Source organism: Rousettus aegyptiacus, unplaced genomic scaffold (genome assembly GCF_014176215.1).
Source record: "Rousettus aegyptiacus isolate mRouAeg1 unplaced genomic scaffold, mRouAeg1.p scaffold_m13_p_6, whole genome shotgun sequence".
Lineage (NCBI taxonomy): Eukaryota > Metazoa > Chordata > Mammalia > Chiroptera > Pteropodidae > Rousettus > Rousettus aegyptiacus.
The window spans coordinates 35,890,127-35,904,085 of record NW_023416309.1 but is presented as its reverse complement, the minus strand read 5'-3'; the positions used below and the strand labels follow the sequence as shown (position 1 = coordinate 35,904,085).

At 44.0% G+C, this 13,959-nt stretch overlaps 1 protein-coding gene across 50 annotated transcripts in view; it reads left to right on the top strand.

Moving 5' to 3' along the window:
* The window catches only part of SORBS1 (sorbin and SH3 domain containing 1), a 177,010-nt gene that overhangs the window by 12,826 nt on the left and 150,225 nt on the right, over positions 1–13,959 (top strand). For 15 of the 50 annotated variants that reach the window (XM_036223167.1, XM_036223163.1, XM_036223185.1 and 12 more), the window contains exon 1: positions 1,665–10,248. The gene's annotated coding sequence lies outside the window, so the exon portion shown is untranslated. Of the gene's footprint in view, positions 1–1,664; positions 10,249–13,959 lie in introns of those variants that run through there. The other 35 variants (XM_036223179.1, XM_036223189.1, XM_036223193.1 and 32 more) reach the window with 18 other exon arrangements.

Genomic DNA, 13,959 nt, shown 5'->3' with positions numbered 1-13,959 from the left:
CGTAGCACTTCCCTTCCCACAGAATGGCGTTAGTTCCATTCCAAAGGTGGTATGTAGAACAGGGGTTCTTAATTATTATTGGGTAGTAGACCCCTTTGAGAATGTGGTGAAAGCTTTGGAGTCTTTCCCAGAAAAATCATAGTGATAATAACCAACATTTATGTTGTAGGCATTGTGCTAAGCACTTACATGTGTTACCCCTTGTAATCCTAATCCTAATGCTTTGAGATATAGATACAATTGTTATCCCTCTTCCCCAGATGAAGAAACTGAGGCATCGAGATATTAAATGACTTGCCCATGGACAGTCAACTTTAGAAAGTTGTGCACGGTCTTTGTACATGATTTCATTTGCACCTCAGGTCTAGAGTACCTCAGTTCTAGAGTACAGGCCACTACCTGCATTGCTTAAAGACGGAAATGTGCGCATGGAACAAGATGACAGATAGTTACCAACCTCCGCAGCTGGTGATCAACCTGCTTGTCAGGATGGTGGAGGAAGGAAAGGCTGCTCTTGGCTCTCCTTTGCAGAATCATCCTCCACCCTCTTGAATCATTTTGGTGCATCTATGTGGGGTTTCTGAGTGTCCAAGCTCTGCAGGGATCCCACGCAGTTATCTAATTGACATTTAACGGTAGGTAGAGAGTCAGACAATCTGGGCTTCTCTCCTGGTTCTGCCCCTGAAAGCTGTGTGACTCAGGAGTCATTCACTCAGCCTGGGAGTTTGCACTCTGGCCTTCATTAGGACGAGGAGGGCCTCACCACTGTGGGAGGAAGGCACTGCCCATAATGTGTCTTCAGGGCAGCACATAAGCAGATGGCCTGCTCCAGGTACAGTGCATACATTGTTCTGTTATTAAGATTAATAGGCCCAGGAACTGACCTGTGACCACTGACCATGCTTGACAACTGCAGCTTTCAAAGGTGACAGCGAGTATATTCACAGAGCGGCAACTAGTGAGCATAATAAGATTTTAGGATAGTTTGTATTCTTCCTCCTGTCTACCTTTCTCTACCCCATGTGTACATGACCCCCTGCTCCCAGCAGTGATCCTTAAAATCATAGAGCTGTGGAATGTCAGTGCTGAAAAGGGACTCTGATCACCTATGGCCAGCCTTCTTCTTCTGTAGGAATAGAAATGGGTTCACAGACGTGTAGCAGCTTGCCTGAGGCCACACAGCTAATTCACGGCAGAGCCAAAACAGAGACTAGCATTCTCTTAGCTGTGCCGTGTGGCTGTCCCCTCACCCTCTTCACAACCCGACGCAATTCTTCATCAGTTTTTACCTATATGGCCCTTAAAAGCAGAGACTGGGTCATTCTCATCATGATTTCTCCCTCGCCCTCCTCACTGCCTCCGACATTGCCTCAGTATGTAATGAATGAAGGACCAAAGCCATTTATTTGTATAAGCAGAGCCATCTCAGAAGTTCTTTCTGGTGCTCGGCCCATAGTTCCACACATTCAGGTCATTGTAACTTCTCCAAGTGCTAGGATGAATCTCGGCTATAGACAGAGACCTGGGAAATACTCCTATATACTGCTGTCTCCTCATTAACATACTGATGATGATATGCCTAGCCAATGTGTTGTCAGGAGCTTTTGGAAGCCATGGTGGTATAGTTTACTAATGGCTGTGCCTGGGTTCTCTGTCCAACACAGGTCTAACTTCCATATAAAGAGCATCTTTTCTGAAGCTGGGACGGGTATTCAGCACGACTGGGCATTAGCTTAGCACTCACTACTCCTTGCCACATGCCACTGTGAGTGTCCATGAACTTTCTCTTCTCTGCTAAAGAGTGTTCTATTATCTATTACTCAGCTTTCCCAGTTATCTTACCTTTTAAGGAGAATTTTCTTTTGGTTAGCTCAATTCCTGGGTGTTTTTCCTGTAAAGTCAGGGCAATGAGAGAGGCGGGGTTGGAGGACTAGGAGGTGGGGGTGGTGTGTGTGTGTGAAGAGTGGCTGTATTTGTATCTGAAAAGGCCTGGTACTTGTGAGAGAAGACGCCAGTGGTAGCTAAAGGAAAGGAGAGGGAAATTTGTTTATGAGCTGGGTGTTGGGGAGAAGGCGGAGTGAAGAGCAGAGGAGAGTTTCTAGAAGAATAGCTGCTGCCTGTGTTTGGGATGTAAGTGGTAGAGAAGGAAGGACTTTAAAGATAGTGTCCTATGCATTAAGAATTTAATTCCCTTTCATTGGTGTTCAACAAGAGATCCAATAGCATTTTTGAACTAATTGTATTATGTTTGGGCTGGATTGTTTGCTTGTGCAGCCACAGAGTTGAGACTGGGCCATATGGAGGCCCAGTAAGGATCATGGTTCCGGTGTTCTTTCTGGGAGGCAGAGGCTGAGTGTGGGGCAGAAGAATGTAAGAAGCAGACTCTGGATGCGGGTGATTTGCAGGAATGTCCTGTGCTGGGGGATCCGGGGCTGGTGTGCCAGACTCACATGTAGTTTGTGTTACTGCGCTCTGGACAAACCCCATATCATTTTCTTGCATTTAAAATACATGCGTCAGAGTCCTCAGATTCAGTGATTATTCATGTCGGACCTACTTCCAAAAAAGCAGAGGCAGTTCATACTTGGGGAAAATGGAGAGATTCATTCACATGGTATTTTTTCCATAGAGAGGAAATTTGCCCCAAGAAGAAGGAAAAGATTGTTTCTTGGACATATTTTACTGATAGAAATATTATCGGGGAAGGATATTTAAATATTTTTCAAGAAATTACTCTTTCATATTGATTCGAGATGGAGGTAGCTTAGCACAGAGAGGGTTTTTAATAAAGAGAAGGGGCAGTGAGAGTTGGGTTTTAATAGAGTGTGTTATTCTCCCAACGTGCCTTTTGGGGTTGAATTCATCCGTGTGCTCTGTTTGTCTAGCATTCATATTTAATAAAATGACTTTTTCCAGTGGCCAAAGGCCTCAGATGAATAGGCTGCTGGAACTCGCAGGTCTGTGCATGGAAGTCCTGGCCCCTTTCTGGGCTCCTGAGAGAGCAGGAGAAATGCTTCTGCAGAAGAGCCCAAAGAATTGGTCTGACATCCAGAAGTTCAGGCAAGAGTTGGTGCTTTGGGAGGCAAGCAAAAGAGACGGGTACCAAGCAAAATAGAGGACCGACCCTGGTTCCTCTTATGCGTTGCTGCGGGGAGTGCTGAGCACCTCAGCCTTTTTAGCCCAATCGCCAAGCTATTGGGCACCTTGAAATTGTCCATATTTTTTGATCTTTAAGGAGCCTTGTGTGAGGGCAGGAAGTGTCAGCTGCCTTCTGGTGTTTGAAACAATGTTTATGGCAGGCAGTCATTTCCTACCTAAGTTTAAAAGATGTCAGGAAAGCAGCCCTCTGCTGGGGGGAGGTCCTGAGCAGTTCCTGGCCTCACATGGGTCACCCCTGTCTTGCTTCCAGCTGGGCTGCCTGACTGTGGGCCAGGAATGTCCCGAGGAGCCCTGACAGTACCGGTCACAGTTCCTCAGCTCTGTCAGTGTTTCTTAGTTCTGAATGAGAGCAATTTCTTGTGAGTATTGCGCATACCTGGACCGATACCATGTGTACAGAGTGAGAGTCTCTGGGAACTTGGGACTCCTCCAGTAGATGGAGAGTCACTGTGCCATCTGCAGTCACTGTGCAGAATTAGGCGTTGTAGTTAGTAAATTTGATGCCAGGGGATTCTGGGTTCAAATTGTGTGGTCCTTAGGAAGCCAGGGCAGAAAAGAGGGAGGTGCTCAGGTGCTGAGCACCAGCTATGGCAAGGCGCCATGCCCCGTGCATCCGCTTACTCTTTCATTGACTTACACTGCTTCTCAGTGTTTGTGCCCGTGTGCAGGGGAGGAAACGGACATCAGAGGGATTGAGAACTTGCTCCAGCTCATAGGTGGAGACCAGGCTTGACCAGGTCTTTTTCCATTTTGATTGTAATCCCCATGTTAGAATGCTGAGTGCCCCCTTGAACATGGCTGTGCAGTGGATAAGTCAGTCATGTATGGAATTTAAGATTTCTAGGAGACACGTTAAAAGGTAAAAAGAAACGCAAATGAAATTAATTTTAACCATGTGTTTTCTTTAACCTAGTTTATCCAATATATCATTTCAGTATGTAATCAATATAACAATATAAATGAACTAACGTTCTTTTTTTTTTTTTTTCCACACCAAGTCTTCAAAACCCAGTGTGTATGGTACCCACCCATAGTACATCACAAGTCACCCTAGGCACATTTCAAGGGCTCAATGGCCACGTGTGGCTAATGGCTACATCGAAGGACAGTGCAGCTCTAACATCTTTTGACCAGAGAGGTGCGTCCTATCTGACTGCCCAGGCTAGCAAAGGGGTCACAATTTTCTAAATTCATGGTTTCCAGATGCCACAGAGTCAATCAGTCAGTGCTGGGCAGTCTGCATGAGCGTCACCTGAGAAGGAGTTGGATATTAAAATTCCTGGATCAGTCTGGAGCCCCAGGTGATTCTTCTGTGTAGCTAGATTGGAAGCAACTGCAGTAGAAACATTCACTGGCAAGTTACCTGGGTCCTCTGACTCTGCCCCACCCCCTTTTCAGGGGCACTCGCATTCCAAGCACGTACAGTGGGGTGGGGGCAGGGCTGTGATGGGAAAGGTGGGGGAATGCGTGCCCTGAGGGCCTTTTTCCTCCCCTACATATAGAACTGCAGTTTCCACAGAGAAAAGAAATCTTGCTTATTTATCTGGATGTGATCATGCATAAGGGCTGGAACTTTTCTTTTGGTGGCTGAGAGCAAGATCCTGTGTTCTCAGGAAAGGTGAGCCCAAAAAATCAAAACATTCATGGGAGAATGGGATACTGTGTACTTAAGCTGTTTTCTTTTCCAGTGGTTTGGTTTTAAAATTTATTTCCTGACTTAGAAATTTGGTTCTAAAGAGTTATAGTCTAGGGGTCCAAACTTCAAATGCCTCAGAGGTCAGGCAGGTAACAAGTGATGAATCGTTGAAGGTTGCAAATCAAACGTGCTGGAATGTTCTTCACTTTCACAAAAATGTGGTGGTCTCTCTTTTTTCCAGAAATATAAGACCTTCTTGGTCTTTCATTTTCCTACTGTTAATAGAGAAATATTTCTCTTCTCTAAGAGGACAAAAGCAGGGCAAGTATCATGACAAATGGCAAGTGACACTTGGCCTTAGCGTTTAGGGAATCTGAAAGCTATGCCCATCTAAGGGGGAATAGCTGCTTCCCGGCTCCATCTAGCTGTTGTCCTTGAGGCCCAGTGTTACCAGATCTTGGTATTTTTAAGGAGAAGTCACAAATCCAAAATATTTAAAAGATAAAATCTTTGGCTTTTTTTTTTTTGAGATATATATATTTTTTTAATTTAGAGTTTTGCAGGCAGAGAGAAGAGTAAACGCAAGGGCCCTTGGTGGGAGGAGCCCATCTTCAGGGGGTGCTCTGGCTTTGCCAAGAGTTTCTGGGAGGGTGTCCCACATCAGATAGAACAGGTGTTTTGTGGCGGTAACTTTTTTAGGAGTGGAGGAGGGAGGGAACCATCAGCTTTGGGAGGAAGAGGTGCATTTCCCAGTGGAAGAAAGTATGAAGTCATTGTGAATCATTTAAAATAGTAGGCGTCCTTTTTTTTTTTTCAAAGGGGAGCTAAAATTTTTCCTGTTTTTCCAACTAATTTTATTCTATTTTATGAACCTTCATAGTGTTCAGAGAACTTGGAAACTTTCATTATACCTCCTACTAAATCTGTGGAGTAGGTGGGAGAACTTTAAAAAGCTTCTCCAAACCTACTTTCTTCTGCCAATGGGTGTGGGGAGAGGAGGACAGCTGGGCAGTGGGACCAAGAGCAGGGAGGTGTGAGCCACCTTGGCATCGGGCATCTTGGAAGTGTCAGTGATGTTCATGTCCTGAGGATGTGGCACTGGGCATGGACCCAGTAGATTCGTTCTGGGAAATAGGGAAGTGCTTTTCAAGGTCAAAAAGGAGTTTATTTTGCATATATTAGAAAGTTATCTTTAAAAATAAGTGCAGGGTGAATTAAGGAAAAAAATCAACACTGCACAGAAGAAACAAAAACAATTATTCTGGTTTGTTTCCTTCTGGAGTTGGTCAGCCTCAAGGCTGTTTGGGGACTTTATTCAATGCCGGACTAGCCCTCTGAACAGAGTGCTTCCTAGTCCACTAACTTAGTGGACGAATTAGTGGCTGTTTAGATTTCAGAGGCCAGTGGCAAGACTAAGTAGTTGGGAAATGGAAGACATGAAATTTGAGATATATTCTTGAAAAAACCTGGAGGGTTTGAAGATGGTATATTAGGATACAGTGATTAGCCGGTCAAACAGACAAAAGATCCCTTACATGTCAAATACAACAAAAAGGCAAGCATGAGTTCAGTGGTTTGTGCTGTGAAGGAGAGATGCATGGTGCTATTAGAACATGTAACCGAGAGGCCCCCATTGGTCCAGAGCTGCTTGGCTGGTCTGGATTGATATTTGGTAGGAATGAAGGTGGTTAAGGTGACTTTCACAGCATCCACATTGCAATGTAGTAGAGATGAGGATATGAGGGAGGGAATGATTCCAGGTGTGTGGCAGGGCCTGGAGCAACTTGCGATTTCTTTTGGAGGATTGAGTCAGAGAAAGGTCTTGTTTTAGGCAAGGATATAATAGTACTGCAAGAAATAATTGATCTAAAAATTGAGGACCAACTGGAAGGGACCAGTTAGTACCCTGAGCTTTTTACTAGACTTCCTGCCTACACATGCTCTTCCAAATTTACATTATGACTCAAGTGGAGGACCCTTAAGTTGAAGGGACTCTTGAAAGTCTCCTTGTTCTAGAAAAGCATACTGTGCATTACTACTGGGCCTTGCAATCAGGAAGGCTGACCTTGGTCAGCTATGTGATTCTCTGGGGCTGGACTGTCTGAAGGGCACCTGGTGATATCAGGGAAGAGATCTCTCTAGGCTGGTCCATTCAGGAAACCAGCTTACTCCGATCTGTCATATTTGTGGTACTCAGCATTTACTTTGACATTCTTGGCTTGAGATTGCTCAGGCAGTTTCTTGACCACAAAGTGGAAATTTGGGAAGAGAAGTGTCCAGCTGGCTTGGCAGGTTTCCAGGCATTGCATTGATCTTCAGTGTCCTGTTCTTTGGGCAGTAAGGTCTTGATCAGAGAGCTGTGTGCCTTGTAGCTGTTCCTCGAAGGACATCTTGGTGACTGGATACTCTGCGACCCTCTGTTTTGCCAGAGTGAGCCTACACAGCTGTACAAGGGCTCAGATCTCTATTGAGACTGGACAACTCCAACAGTTTATCTGGGGGGCACTGGCATTGGGCTGTATCATTCAGGGACTGGGTGAGAAGGGAGGCCCCCTTCATTTACCTAGTTGTCATTCTGGGTGCTGGCATTCTGTTTTTTTATTTGCGTAAAAAGGAGTTAAGTGATGGCTGTCATAATCTGATGCAAGGAGTGGGTAAACATACTAAGGCTGTGTAACTCCTTTAACATCTGGATCCTTGAATTCTGCTTCAAGGATGCTGAAATAATGGCCTACCAGAGACTGTTCTGGAGCTCCCAAAGCCTCTGGGTGAAGGAGAACCCTTTTCCAAATGGGTATCAGCTTCTGGGCCTTAGAATCACCTGAACAATTTCTAGGCCTCCAATTAGGAAAGTCTGATTTAATGGGTCTGGGGCCTAGAAAGTTATTTTTTAGTGTGAGTCTAATTTTTAGCCAAATTTGGAAACCCAAATAGTGAAACTCTTCTCAGTCTTCAGGTGAATTCTTCCTCCTTGTTTCCTCATACTGAGCTTGAACAGTGAACTCTAACCACGGACACATATTGGCCTTCACTCCTCTTTATTCCCTTTTCCAAAAGCTTGTTTTTCGGGGATGCTGTACCATGGCTTTGCCTCAGGCAAGGTTAGGGCTGGCACCTCATCTCTTTCTTTTCCTTGACAAAAAGGAGAACTCCACCTGAGAATTTTGGTGAGCAGATATTTTCTCACAAAACTTCTTGCTTGAGGATTGAATGAATGCTTTTTAGATTCTGGCTGTGGCAGTCCAGGTCCTGAAGTGAGAACAGGACCATCTTATGCCTGGCACAGGAAAAATGTGTTTACTGTTTTCTCAGAGACCTTATGGAAAGCTCAGTATCTCTCCCACCTTGTTTCTCAGGCCCTGCAGACTTTAGGATAGCATCGGTCGCCCCGAGGGAGACATAGGTGGGCACTGCCAGGGAGCAGAGCTGATTTGGTGGCACTCTTGATACGGGCACTTGGTGAGAAAAACTTCCAAGGGTGCACATGTAGGACTGTGCATCAAGTCTCAGCAGATGTTGGGCCACGTGGCATAAGGCAGGGGTTTTTAAGGCCCCTGAGGTGATATGAGATCCAGACTAGACCAACTTGGAGGGCCTGTTCTCACTCCTTGCTTTTACCCATGTTGTCCCATGGCCTGTAATTCCCACCTTCCTCTTAGTTTGCCCCCTGCCTCCTCCACTCCTATCCTTGCTTTAGGGTCTTCTCAGGCCTCTGTCCCCGCAGGAAAGCATCCGTTCATCTCAGCTGTACTACGAGCCCTTACTCAGCGCTCCCGTAAAAGCTGTGCCTACCTAGATCTTTACGTTTACTCAGTGTTTTCAAATTTCTTTTTGAGTGTATAGGTCTGTCTTTTACCCAGACAGAGCAACTCAAGGGCAAGGACTGGATCTTGCTCATCTTTGTATATCTCCATCACCTCACACACTGTCTGGTGTATAACAGGGTTTGGTAAATATCTGTTGAGTGAATGAATCAGTACATTCTTTGAGGGGATGGTATAAGTAACTGCCACCAAGATCTTATAGTTGAACATTGTTCACTTACTATAATGCTAGTACCTTGTACATAAGCTTATTTATAGCCTGGCAAAGAGAAATGTTTCTAGTATAACGAGTATATTTTAGACGGTTTGGGGCATTAACTGAGCACTTTTGAAGTAGTAGATGTATTGTATTTGTGAGCATTTTTTTGTACTTAAAGCAGCAAGATTATTAAAAATGTCACATTAGGAAATGAACCCTCAGGGAACCTGATATAATTTAGTCTTATATTCTTTGACAGATGAAGGTATGGTGAGCAGTTTAGTACAAAGTGGGTTGGATACTTCAACTGTATATCCTTGAAGTTAGTATTAGCTTTGAGACATGCACATATCTCTCCCTTTGCTCCCATCTCCCCTTCTCCCCCGGCTCTGTATATTTTATTATATATGTTATATACAATATTTTTTTGCTTCATAATATAAGACTACTGGGTAACAGGACATAGTGAAAGAGGTCCTGGATTTGCATTTGAGACCTGGAGTCTAGAATTAGCTCTGCCCTAACTGTAGGAGTGGGGAAGTCAGCTTCCTGCGTACACTTAACTTGGATAAAATGGGAGGGTCGTACTTGCTCGGGGGCTGTGCATGTCTAGAGAAGTGAGGTTACTAACTTAAGTTGCTGTATGTGCTCTACCATTTTTCCCCCCCTTGGAACTCACAGCCCTTTTTTTCCCTCCCCTTTTCCTACTTTTGTTAAAATTATAGATAGAAATATTTCCATACTACAAGAAAACCAATAACGCAAGAGCAGTGATAATCACAGCTCTTCTGTGTTTGGAGAGTAGGGAGTGGTGGGGACTGCGGCACGCGGGGCTAGCCACGCCTGCCTGTGAAGGGCAGCTACTGGTCCGTACCAGCTGCTCATTTTCAGACATGAATGTGGGCCATTTTGACAGATCCTTTTTTTTTCAAAGAGAAGCCAGAGGTCTGGATTACAGAAGTCTGGATTTTATGTGACATCTCAATTTTTTTTTAGTTTTGGCTTACCTTTTCTAAACATACCCTGTAGTTCGGTGTAATACCTCCATAGGCTGAGCATAGCCCACTGGGCTTTCCATTTGTGATCCCTGTTGTAGATGATCTCTAAAGCTTCTTTCTGCCTACGATCTGGTGATCCTAAGGGGGACCATTTCAGCTGGTGAATGAAGATTCTTGTTCTTCTTGAGGAAGTGAGGGTGGGAAGAGAATGAGCTGGAAGAGGAAGATGGGGGCTTTGAGTCTAAACAGGGTGCCTTGCAATTTGGTGTTTGGATGGCCTCCTTGGGGAGGGGCCACAGCGTATCTGATTCACAGCATATGTTTTGTGCGTTTGTCATTGCAGGAGTTGGCATTTGTTGGAAGAGTCTGTGACACCCTCTCTCTGCTCAGTGCCCCAGGACCAATGCATCTTCCTACCACCTTAAACCACTGGTGAATATATGCACCTTTTTTCTTCTACAGTGAAAGGAAATATTTTTGGTGGATTATAGAATGTGATTGTCAGAGAAGCACACAGTCTTTTCTATTATAGAAGGAAAAGGAGGACACTGGGCTGGACCTAGGTATATCTGGGTTCTGCCACTTTTATTGTGGGATCTTAGGGGAATTGTTTGACCTTTCTGGGCTCCAGACAGAGAAATGAAAAAAATGTTCTGCTTAGCTAAGGAGATTGTGTATGTGAGAATGCTTCAAAAGGAATAAAGTGCTGGGCAGATATAAGATAATCCTATTTGGCAGGGCAATTCTAAGCTAGGAAATAAATTAAAATGTGAACATATGTTGAAAACATGGAATTTAAATACCTATTTTCTGAGAACTCCAGAGTCGTTCTTTAAGAGATTTGCATTTTCTTTGTGTTTCTTCAGATCACTGGAACTGCTTTTTTTTTTTTAAAGATGAATTAATTACATTTCATAGTTACCTTCATTTTTATTTGTAATCAGGTAATTTCACAGTCAACAAATATTCTTTCTTTTTAGAAAGAAACTTATTTACTCATCACAGCAGGTAAATGTCTCTGTGAAAGAGGCAAAACTGTGTCCTTAGGGACAATATGTTCCGGTGCTGAGGTGAGAATGCTTCGAGGCCTGCGAGCTGGTGGATGTTGAAGGTCTCATGTCAGCTACTAAGAGGCAGGACCACCGTGAGCCAGGGAAGCTGTTTGATTCCAGCCACTCTTTGTTGAGAAAAGCTGGCTTGTTTGATTGTTGGTCAACTCCCACCACATGGACCAGGTGCTCTCATGACCAAAGGGGACAAATCCCAGTGGCTTGGCCACCTGGAGAGCTTGCAGGGTGCAGGGCACTGGAGCTGGAAGGAAGGGCAGTCAGTCAGAACAAACAGGCCCAGGGTTAGGGATACATTTCAGGCTTGAAAGGGTAGCTGTCCAGATTACTGTGTCTAAAGGGAAACGGTGGACACTCTGGGTCCCATAACCGGAGTCACCTCTGGTAGGCAGAAAGAGCTCTGTGGTGGGTGTCCTCAGGGAAGCAGCTGGCCTCTGGTGGGTGGGACACTTTACCCGTTCAACAAATATGTATTAATGCCCACTCTGTGCTAAGGCACTGGTCTGGGCACTGGCTATTCAGTGGTCACAGACAGACAGCGTCTATGTTCCCTTGGAGCTTAGATTCAAATACAGGTGACAAACAAGAGTGAGCTCCATGAGGGCAGGAGTCTTTGCTTATCTTATTCATTGCTGTATCCCCAGCTCTAAGAAGAGCACCTTGCACCTGATGGGTATTCACTAAATACTGCTTTATGAATGAAGTAGCTAAAAAGATAATATAATTTCAGGTAGTAATGAGTGGTAGAAGAAAAGAACAAAGTGAAGAGCTGGTCGGGGTTTCTTTTGAGAGTGGTCTGAAAACACTTCTGTGGAGGAGTGGGGCGGGGGAAGGAGGGGGAGAGATTTTGTGCAGAGATTTGAATGGAGCGAAGGAATCTGGGGAGGAGCGTTTAGGTAGAGGGAACAGCAAGCGAAAAGAAAGGCCTTCGACATTGGCAGAACTTGGCAGAATCGAGCAATGGGAAGGCAGCCAGTTTAACAAAAACTGGCCTCGAGCTGGGGGTAGTTGCAGGGAGGGAGAGTGATATGAGGTGAGATCAGTGGCAGGTGGGAGGCCGGTCTCGTGGGCCACGATAAGGAGTTTGGATTTTTCTCCGTGTGTTATTGGATATCACCGAGGAAGTTAAAGCAGGACAGTGATGTGATTGCCTTTGTACTTCAAAATGATTTTTCTGGGTCCCGAGTGGAGAACAGACTTTGGGGACAAGATTAGAATCGGTGTACGCTCCAGGAGGCCCTTCCAGTGGTCCAGGCAAAAGACAGGGGTGTGGCTTGGGTTAGTGTGGTGATTATAGATTGATGTGAAGTCGTCAAGCTCAGGATATAGTAAAGGTAGAGCCTGCTGGATTCGGTGTGGGATGTGAGAAAAAAGAAGAATCAAGAACGAGAGCCAGTGTGTTTAGGTGAATAATATTGATGTTTACTGAGATGGGGAACAAAGAGGGAGGTTTTGGGGGGTACCTACTGAGTTCTGTTTGGGACATTAAGTTTGGGACATTAAGAAGATGCTCATTAGATATTCTTCTAGACATGCAGAGTTGCCTGGTGCTGGAAATGGTACCTTTGAGAGTCATTCGTATGTTGATGGTATTTAAAGTGATAAGATTGGATGTGATCACCTTGGGAGAGAAAGGAGGGATAAGGTAGGATTTGGACAGAAAAGAGGAAGGGCAAAGCATGGATTTTCCTTATAAAATCCCTACTAAGAAGTAAATAAAGACACATCCTAATGAATAATGTATGATTTTGTGTAATACAAAGATAAATTATTCAAATAAGATACAGTAATATAAAAGTTGTAACAAAGCCTTTTTTTTTTTACACTTTATGTAAAAAAAATTGGAAATACCATAACTCTCCCAAATCAAGAAAATTAGTTTGAGTTCATAGATAGAGAGACGAGATTGGTGGGCGGTAGAGCCAGGGGGTGGGGAGTGGGCAAAATGAGTGAAGTGAGTCAAATGTACAATGTTCTAGTCATAAGATAAATGTCCTGGAGAAATAATGTACAGCATGGCAGCCATGGTTAATAATGCTGTATTAATATTTGAAAGTTGCTAAGAGAGTAGATTTTAAAAGTTCTCATCACAAGAAAAAAAATTCTTTAACTATTAATAGTGATAGATGTTAACTAGACTTATCGTGGTGATCATTTTACAATGTATATAAATATTAATCTTTATGTTGTACACCTGAAACTAATACAGCGTCATGTGTCAGTCATACCTCAGAAAATTATAAAAATGAGAGAATATTTGTTTTAGAATTGCATAATTTTAAATCTGGTCAGCTAAGTGAATTATAAACTGCATTTATGTGATTGGCACATAGCTGTGCCTTTGGCTGGCAAGCAGAAAGATCCAGCATCCTTTGCCAATAGCTTGTAAACAACACTCTATATGCACTGGAACTTTTACAAGCTATTTTGATGACTGTTGAGTTTAATTCACTGTTAATATTTCAGATTTTTTTTTATCCCAGAATTATGTCATCCAAAAGTTCATTAAATGAAAGTTCACTAAGTGAAAAACATGCCTGAAAATCAGTCATTTTGCAAGGAAAGTTAGATGTGATAAAATTCTATGTAGAAGGCCAAACAGGTACCATGATCTGCAGTACCTCAGGATAGGAAATATTTAGGGTATCTTTGAAATAACAAAGGAAAGTGCCACAAGATAAAAAGCAGCAAAAGATATACTCCGATGATTGTAATAAATGTATGTGTTTCAAGCACCATTCGTACCCCTTTTCTGGCTTAGACTGTCAGGGCAAAATCAGTTCTGAATCACACACATTTTCACCTATTTGTGGGCTTCTGTCATAAAATGCAACTGATAAGTAGTGGTTTTGTCCATTTCCCAGACAAACGACCCTACTGAGCTTCCCGCAGATTCTCATTGGACCCTTGAGTTTTTCCATTTTGAGCATTCCTGTTGAGTGTCTCTGGTCTCGTTATCTCCAGCCCCCGTGGGCATGGTTTTGCCCCCTTCCTGCAGTTGCCAGCTCCAGGCCTGCCAGCTGCTTCTCTCTTGCCCTGGGCGTGGACCCCACCCATCTGTGACTGCTTTGGTGAA